Genomic DNA, 9,495 nt, shown 5'->3' on the forward strand with positions numbered 1-9,495 from the left:
TATTCACATACCTCAAGTGGGTTGACAAACTGTCAGAGCCAGCATTGAGTGCACACTTACTGTGTGACTTAAATTTGTGATTTTCTGTTATAAAAATAGTACCGGTAACACATATTATACAAATCTGGCTTTTCAGGTACAGTATGGCTCCCTGTAAAGCTGACTTAAATAATTTCAAGGGAAAAAATTGTTCCAGAGCTGGCTATCGAACCTGTGACCTTTGGCTAAGCACACCAATACTCTACAGACTGAGCTACCCACTATACCTGGCTTTGGAACTATTTAAGTCATCTTTACAGGGAGCAATACCTGAAAAGCTAGATTTGTATAAAGGTACAGATGCCTCAAACTAGGAAACTGCCTGGAAAGGGGAAGTAGTAGAGCTAACGGAGGGGGCCCACCTAGGCTCTGATACCCAGGTATAGTCATATTATCTGAAAAGTTGACCTCTTGACAATGTATTCAAGATGTACCCTCCCTATGCAGCCTTCTCAACTGTTATTAGACCTGAGCTGTACCGTTCTAGTCCACAGTGCACAGCAGTAGGCGGACAGTGGTAGGGGAGAAGTGCTCTATGCGCCTGCGCGAACGAGACAGCTTGCTAGTTTGAGGCATCTGTAAGATGTATTTACGTATTTGGCTTCTAATCGAGTCATAGTACCATAAACAAAAGACAAACTGAGCAGTGACACCAATGAAAAACTGAACTTGTGTATCAAAATATAATTATGCAAATTTGGTTTCATTATAGTTACCTTACAATAGGACAAGTGTTCGAATTAAAAACATAGGAAGCTAAAATTATATACCTAAATTTAATTGCAGATACTGATATAAGTTTGATTTTACATATTTGAGTCCACACCTGTGGCGTAATGGTCAGCGCGTCTGGCCATGAAACCAGGTGGCCCGGGTTCGAATCCCGGTCGGGGCAAGTTGTCTGGTTGAGGTTTTTTCCGGGGTTTTCCCTCAAACCAATACGAGCAAATGCTGGGTGCTGGACCCTGGACTCATTTCACCGGCATTATCACCTTCATTTCATTCAGACACTAAATAACCTAGATGTTGATACAGCGTCGTAAAATAACCCAATAAAATAAAAATTAAAAATAAATAAATAAATAAATAAAAGAATACATATTTGAGGTAGAACAATCTTTCAAATGCTGCCAATGGAGCAACAGCTGTAAAGGCATATTATGTTACCTTTTCAACTATTTTAACATAATGAAGTGGTACTTTAAAGTATTTTGATTTTTAAAACTTTTATTATATATTAAATAATTATTGTTATAAAGTGAATCGAAAATAAATTAGATTTTATTATTGAATTGAATTTCTTGCATTACTAGTAAAATATGTAGTCAAGTATTTGGCTACATTTATATAATAAAATGATATAAATGTTATTTTACAATTTCGATACAATTATGCCTACTTTACATACTTTATGCCCTTCAATAAAGTAGTCATTACAATTAACCTAAAAAAATTCCAAACAAAGACGTATTACAAGGTATCATTAAATGATGATTTTGATGAATCTTGATGGATTAGCTTAAATATGGATTATAAACACAAGATTAGACTTTTCAATAAATAATTTTTTAGAACTGACATTTTCACCAAAAACTATCAAGGTTGGGAAGTTTAATGCAAGTCTTGAATGCTAAGTTAGATCGGTCAATATTTGAGTTACAAAACTCATAAAATCCATCACACAGATGAGGAAAGATCGGGAAAGCTGTCTGGGATGTGGAGAGAAAGAGGTAATCCAGATGGGGATCCAATCTGCCAGCAGAGTTCACCATATATGAACCTCATGCAATCCCTCATCTGTACTGAGAGGTGGAGAGCAGGGAAAACAGCACGGCCTGTAAACAAATTATACAGCGGAAGCTGAGTCATTTTATGTTACCAGCACTTGATTACATTCTTTAATTTATGTATCACTTTATGCAATCCTCTTCCAATTAATTTTAGTTTATTCATTATCTCTCTTCAAAATCTTGATTAATTAATTTTCTTATCTGAACTGTACCGTAACCATTTCCGACATACCTGCTGGATATTAAAAGTGTTTATAAACAAAATAATACAAATTGGATAACTAATTTGTTTTCGTAGAGTGAATCAAAACAGTCGAAATTTCATATTACCGGTAAAAGGAAAGTCGTGAATTTCAAAGCACTCTTTGTTCCATGCCTGCTAAACACCAATGTCTGAAATCTATTAAACCTAAAGAGGTTGGGAATTATAAAATTAAAAGGGCTAACTGGTCTTTTCACTGAAATAAGTATATTATTTATTTTGCTAATAAGTGTAACATAAAATATAAACGTGTATTTTTCTCAAATTCGTGTAGAAAGCAAATTTCTCGAATTCAAGTAGAAATAAAAAAATTACAGAATCAGTTGCAAATCAAGCTTCCAGGTATAACTCCCTGTAAAGTTAATTTGAATAATTTCAAGGAAAAATTGTTCCGGGAAGAATTGGATCAGTGTCGGGTAGAGTTCCTGGGTAACTCAGTTGGGAGAGCGTTGATACATTTAACCAAAGGTCCCAGGTTCAATACCTGGCCCCGGAACAGTTTTTCCCTTGAAATTATTCAAATTAACTTTACAGGGAGTTATACCTGGAAGCTTGATTTACATAATACACGTCACTGTACATAACAGAAAACCACAATTTAAAGTCACACAGAGTTAGTGTGCACTCAATGTTGGTTGCTTGACAGTTGTCAGCCCACTTTGAGGTCTGTGGATATAGAGGGAAGAATTGGATCGGTGTCGGGTAGAGTTCCCGGGTAACTCAGTTGGGAGAGCGTTGGTACGTTTAACCAAAGGTCCCGGGTTCAATACCCGCCCCGGAACAATTTTTCCCTTGAAATTATTCAAATTAATCAGAATCAGTTAATTGTAAAATTTTAAGAAGTGCCTTTAAGCCATATCTTAATATATAAAAGTGAAATGTGGTTATGTATGTATGTTGTCTATACAAATCTACATGCTTTGACTGATATTTACCAAAGTTTGCACATTTAACCTTAGTAACTAGGCGAAAAACATAGACTACATTAATATTGGACAAATGAATGTTAAATTAATAAAAAGAAAATAAATACAATCAAACATTCATGTATAATATTAAAATGCAATCTTCTACAGTCAATTATCTGTTGTATAATAGGTTTGCTTCAGCACAGTTCAGAATCGATTTTGAACTGCCTGCTCATGTGCAGTAGCTCAGTTTGAGTTCCAACAAGACTAGAACTGATTCCCAATCGATACTGAACTCTCAGTTACCTGTTTCAATGTAACATAGACAACTCTTTGATACTGAAGCTACAATGCACGAGATATATTCTTCCACAATAGTTCACTTAATAATTTGTAAACAATCTTGAGCAAATATACATGCTCACACATCACATAATGCAGTTCAGACCATGTTTTGTCTTTAGTATACTCACCGTGCTAATCACTATTGTTGATATGAGACATGACACCAGTATATCAATTCAATTTGTAGAAGACGATAAACAAACATCTGTTAGCTCGTGGTGAGAAACATTTACAATCACCAGGAATCATCCGAACACAAAAATCACACTGACAAAATCGCTATCATCTGTCAGAGCAATTTTTTCCTAAGCTGTCTAATTTGTAACTGTGACGACAAAATCCTGTCACACCCCAGTTCTACTAGTATTTTGTCACATTCAGTGTGACTGCAAGTGAAGCTGCTTCTATTACAAACTTTCCATTAATAGAAGTAATGCAGTCCATCGAACGAAAATCTATGTGATGTTATAAGTAAAAATGCCTTCTTCTGCTGCAAATTTTAATTATTTTCTAGCAACCATTGGCTTGAAAAAAAAAAAAAAAAAAAAAAAAAAAAAACTAATTTTATTGAAGGATAATTTAAAAAAAATTTTTTTTAGTAGGTTATTTTACGACGCTTTATCAACAGCTTAGGTTATTTAGCATCTGAATGAGATGAAGGTGATAACGCTGGTGAAATGAGTCCGGGGTCCAGCAACGAAAGTTACCCAGTATTTGCTCATATTGGGTTGAGGGTAAACCCCGGAAAAAACCTCAACCAGATAACTTACCCCGACCAGGATTTGAACCCGGGCCACCTGGTTTTGCGGCCAGACGTGCTAGCCATTACTCCACAGGTGTGGACATTAAAGGATAAGGGTAAGGTAGAGTTACATTTATAATAATAATAATTATAATAATAATGATTTATTTTAGTTGGCAGAGTTAAGGCCATAAGGCCTTCTCTTCCACTTAACCAGCATTTGTTAATGTTATGTTTTATTTAACAACGCTCGCAACTGCAGAGGTTATATCAGCGTCACCGGATGTGCCGGAATTTTGTCCCGCAGGAGTTCTTTTACATGCCAGTAAATCTACTGACATGAGCCTGTCGCATTTAAGCACACTTAAATGCCATCGACCTGGCTCGGGATCGAACCCGCAACCTTGGGCATAGAAGGCCAGCGCTATACCAACTCGCCAACCAGGTCGACACCAGCATTTGTATCCTTGTTTTTGTTGATATGGTCACTAATGTCTGCTCTCCCATCATGTGATAGTGAAAATGTCGGGTTACACAGCATACACTCAACTTTGTCTTCCCACTTCAATTTCTGAATGTACGGAAAGTGTGGGTGTGTGTGTGTGTGTGTGTGTGTGTGTGTGTATCTAATGCTCTGGATTTAACAATGAAGTCATCATCCTTCTTGCTTCCCAATATTTTGATGGAAGGTCCACAAATGTCCTAAGAGTTTCACAATTAGCCAGGTGCTCCATCTCCATGTCCTCTTCTCTGGTGCACAGTAAGCATTTAGGTGAATTCAGTACTCCAATATGATGGAGGTGTTTACTGAGGCAATCATGACCAGTAATCAATCTAAACATGGCCACGGCAGATTTTCGAGGTAGATCAGGAATTAGTTTTGGATCTTTGAATGATTCTTTCCATTTTGAATTTTGATGTTTTGCCTGTTCGCTGTAACTTATTCTTTTTATGACTCGCTTTATTGATTCATATGGGAACTTGAAATTTGTTTTTAAGTTGATATAAGTTCCTTTCTTTGCTAACATATCTGCTTTCTCGTTACCGTTCAGTCCGCAGTGGGCCGGGATCCATTGGAAGACCACTTTTTTATTTAGCATTTGAATTTGTTTTACCATGCAATGAATTTCTTTTACTTTTTCCATTTTAGGGGATGTAGTTGAGCTGATGGACTGGATTGCAGCTTTGGAGTCAGACAGGATGACTATGTTTTTGCACTGGTTTAGCCAAACAAATACATTTTGAAGTGATGTATAAATGGCTTCAACTTCGCCATCAAAATTTGTTGTGTACTTGCCAACATTTTTATAAAGAGAAAAGTATTGGCAAGTAGCTCCTGCTCCAGCTCCTTCATTTTGATCCATGAGATCCATCAGTGTAAATGTACAACCAGTCTTTTTGTGGATATTTTCTATTAATTGTTTGTAGGGCAATGGCTTTTGCTATTTCTGGATTTACATCTTTTTTGTTGAAGACTTCATCAAGATCAAGGCAGCAATCTACTTTGAAGTTATTAAGTGGATTATATCGATTCATCAAGTTTTCCTTTTCACTTGGTATTTCTAGAATTTGCTTAAGCGTTTCTCCCTCTTGTATTTATCCGTTTTGGGTCCTCAATGTAAATTTAGAATCTTTGTATTTACTCCATTTATCCCAATTTGGAAGCCTTCTTAATTTTTCATAGGTTAAAAGGGCTTGTGTTTCAAGATCTGTTACAACTGGTTTATTAGATGTGATTATTTGCATGGCTTCAATTGGAGTAGTTTTAATTGCACCAGTGATGAGACGTAAAGCTTGGTTTTGAGTGCGTTCTAATATCTGTTTATTTGTGATTGATGAGGTTATTAGTGCTTCACCACAGTACGTTAAGATAGGCTTTATGTATGTGTTGTAGGTTGTGTTGAGTGTACTCCTTGAGCTACCCCATTTCGTTCCCGCCAGTCTTTTTAGTAATTTAAAACGATTTGTTGCCTTTGTGCTGATCTGTTCAATGTGATTTCTCCATGTGAGCTTATTGTCGAAATGTATAGCCAGGTATTTTGCATTTTCAGTTCTTTGTAACTTATCATCTCTATAGTTTAGATTTATTTTCACTGATTTCTTTCTTAATGAGAAGAGTTGAAAGTTTGTTTTTTCTGTGTTCACTGACATCATATTATTTGAACACCAAATTTCAAGTGCCACTAACGATGACTGGATAGAATTTTGAAGTTTCTCTACTGCGTTGGTTTTATGTGACGTCCAAATAACCAAATCATCAGCAAAGAGTGCTGTTTTAGTGTCATGTTTTTCCAGCTCTTGTGGTAGGTCGTTAATATATATGTTGAATAGTGTTGTGCTTAATACTGCACCTTGAGGTAAGCCCAAGTGAGTTTGTTTATATTTAGAACTTGCTGATCCATAAGTTGCAGAACAAAATCTTTGGGTGATGAACTCAGATATCCATCTTAACATATTAGATTTTATGCCTAATTTCTGGAGCTTTGTAATCAGATTGTATCTCCACACATTATCATATGCTGATTTCAAATCGACGAATACAGCTAATGTATCTTTCTTTTTATTAAATCCATCCTTAATAGCTTGACTTAGTAAGATTATTTGTTCTCTTGTTGAGTGGTCTCTCCTAAATCCGGCTTGCTGTGTTGATAGAAGATTGTTTGTTTCTAAAAACCAGTTTAATCGCTCTGATATCATCCTTTCCTTGATTTTAGCTAAGTGGCTTGTTAGTGATATAGGTCTGTAGCTTTCAATTTTGTCTGCTGTCTTTCCTGGTTTCAATATTGGAATAATATTGCTTTTTTTCCAATTTGCAGGTACGGAGGTGTTCCAAACATAGTTATAGAAGTCAAGTAATGCATTTCTTGCTTTAGTGCCTAAGTGTTTGATGAATTCTGGGTGGATATTGTCTGAGCCTGGGGCTTTTTTGTTACTAAGTTTGTTAATAGCAGTTTCTAGCTCTAATAGGTTAAAGTTGTGGTAGAAAATTTCATCACTAGTGGTAACATTTTGATTCTGAACCTGCATTTTCTTCTTAATTTCTAATTTCATCGACTTCTGTAGCTTTCTATGTTGTCTTGAGAGTTTAGGAGCAGAATAATATGTATTAAAAGCTGATGCAATTTTATAATCATCTGTTATATTTTTGTGTCCATATCTTATTGGTTGTTTATGTGTAGATTCTTTCCGTACAGTAGATATATATTTATAAACTTTGTTACTATCTTGTTTATAATCTAAGTTTTCTACAAACTTATCAAATGCATTTCTTTTGGCATTTAATATACCTTTCCTGAATCTTGCAGCTTTATTTTTCCAATCAAGAAAGTAATTTATCATTCAATGTACACTTTCCTTTTGGCATAATAATGAAAACTTTAAGTTATTATACTCACAAATATAGCATAAATAAGAAGCACATACTATCAAGACAAAGCACCAAATGAACAAACATTGGTTACATTTTCATCATTATGATTGCTGGAAATAGCATAGTCAGCAAATTTAGGTTGAAATGTAATTATTTTAAGTCAATCTTGATTGTACTAATCAAGAAGGCATTGGCTTTTTGGAGAGGGTTGGTATACATGTAAATTCGGCACCAGTATAACTACTCTTATAATGAGCGAACAATAGACTTAAGGAACCAGGACATTTTGACATCACGAGAAAGTTTTTTGGGACTCTGGGACTGTCCCAATAAAACTGGGACATCTGGCCATCCATCACCTTTATTACTCGTATATTCTTTTAATTGAATCGAGATTGAATTGTTGTTATTTCTCTCAACAGAATTTCAATTAATTCTTTCTGAGCAGCAATTTGTTTCACAGCAACACAACATTTGTTTTCATCTAGTCCAGAGAGGTGTGCCAATTGTCCCCCCTCCTCTCCCTGATGATCAGAATTCTTGTTTGTTTCTCGTGCAGATTTAGAGTAGAAATTTAACAAATGGAGCCATTAAGCTGTGTATTGCAAATGGTGGTGGCAATCAGTGTGTAACCTACTAACTACTGATACTATATGTAATTATATTAAAACTAGTGGCTTGTGCAGCAAGTGCTGCGAACTAAGTTCATTAGACGTTCAAATAAAAATTTTTCAGTTTTATTTTCATGAACCAGACATTTTGAAAGTTATCTGCTTCCATAATAATGATGTATATTCCCTCTGAATGCTTTTTCTTGAACATATTCACCTTCAGTTTTTGAGTTTCAATGCGAAAACGCAAGTAACAATGTCAGGACGATCAGTGGGTTTTTCATGTGGAAGTAAGGCAATAGCTATTTCAGGTCATTGTGGATTGTAAGTGAAAGTTAAAAAAAAAAAGTCAGGTTTGCTATGCTTTCGAACAATAGACATAGCATCTTGGTATAGCTGCTGGATGTATAGCTTGAAATGTAGAGGGTAAAATCATTTTATCCTGCTAAGAGATCTTACTGAAATGATCGGAAGACTACAAAATTTTGTAGGCCTCTTATTTTATCAGTAAGTAATACCTTTTGATCTTTCCTTAGGAACTGTTTTTTTGCGCTCTCTCGAGCCAATACTGAAAAGAATGACGCATATAAGTATCTACACCACACCATCATTAAGTATATGAAAAAGACCCAACCCCACTTGATTAATAGCTATAAAATATTTAATTTTTAATAACAATATTATTATCTTACGTAAGTTTTGTAGTAATAGACTATATAGCTGCCACTCAGTAAATTATAGAAATGAAGATTTAATTTAAGATATTCTCTACAGCTACTCACATAACCCCCAAATATTTCACTTCCATATTATCAATATAGCATTAATATGTATAATTAATTAAAAATAGTCGCATGATGACATTAACTATAATAATATGTCTTTTCTAATGGTAATAATGTCATCAAACCACCTCACGTTTTGTAGATTTTAATATCCAATACACAGCTGTACTCAGAAAATTACACACCGCAGAATCAGACTTGTAAACTATTTTTAGTAAGTCTTGAAGTTTTTAATAACCAATTGAATTTGAACTCTAAATATGTGAGCAATCCTTCGTGTAATAGTCTGTTGTTTATTGTAGTGTGTGTTTTGTTTTATTCTGAAATGCAATTAATTAGTTCTCAAAACTGACGAAAGATGGATTTTGGAAAATAGGAAAATGATGTAGGAAAATTGACATTTCACTGAAAAGTACTATTTTTCTGAAAAACTTTGGGTTCCAAGCTTCAAAATGAGGGGTCATTCATTAAAATCCGTTCAGTCATTTTCCCGTAATTTCCATTACCAGTTCAAATTATATACATATATAGATAATCGAAGTACGTTTTCAAAAAGGTATTGCCATCAAAACAAAAACATTGTTTCATAAAAGGGACAGGGAAAAGGGGTATATGGATTGCACCAGAACAAACTCAGAAGGGA

The sequence above is a fragment of the Periplaneta americana genome, chromosome 6 (genome assembly GCF_040183065.1).
Source record: "Periplaneta americana isolate PAMFEO1 chromosome 6, P.americana_PAMFEO1_priV1, whole genome shotgun sequence".
NCBI lineage: Eukaryota > Metazoa > Arthropoda > Insecta > Blattodea > Blattidae > Periplaneta > Periplaneta americana.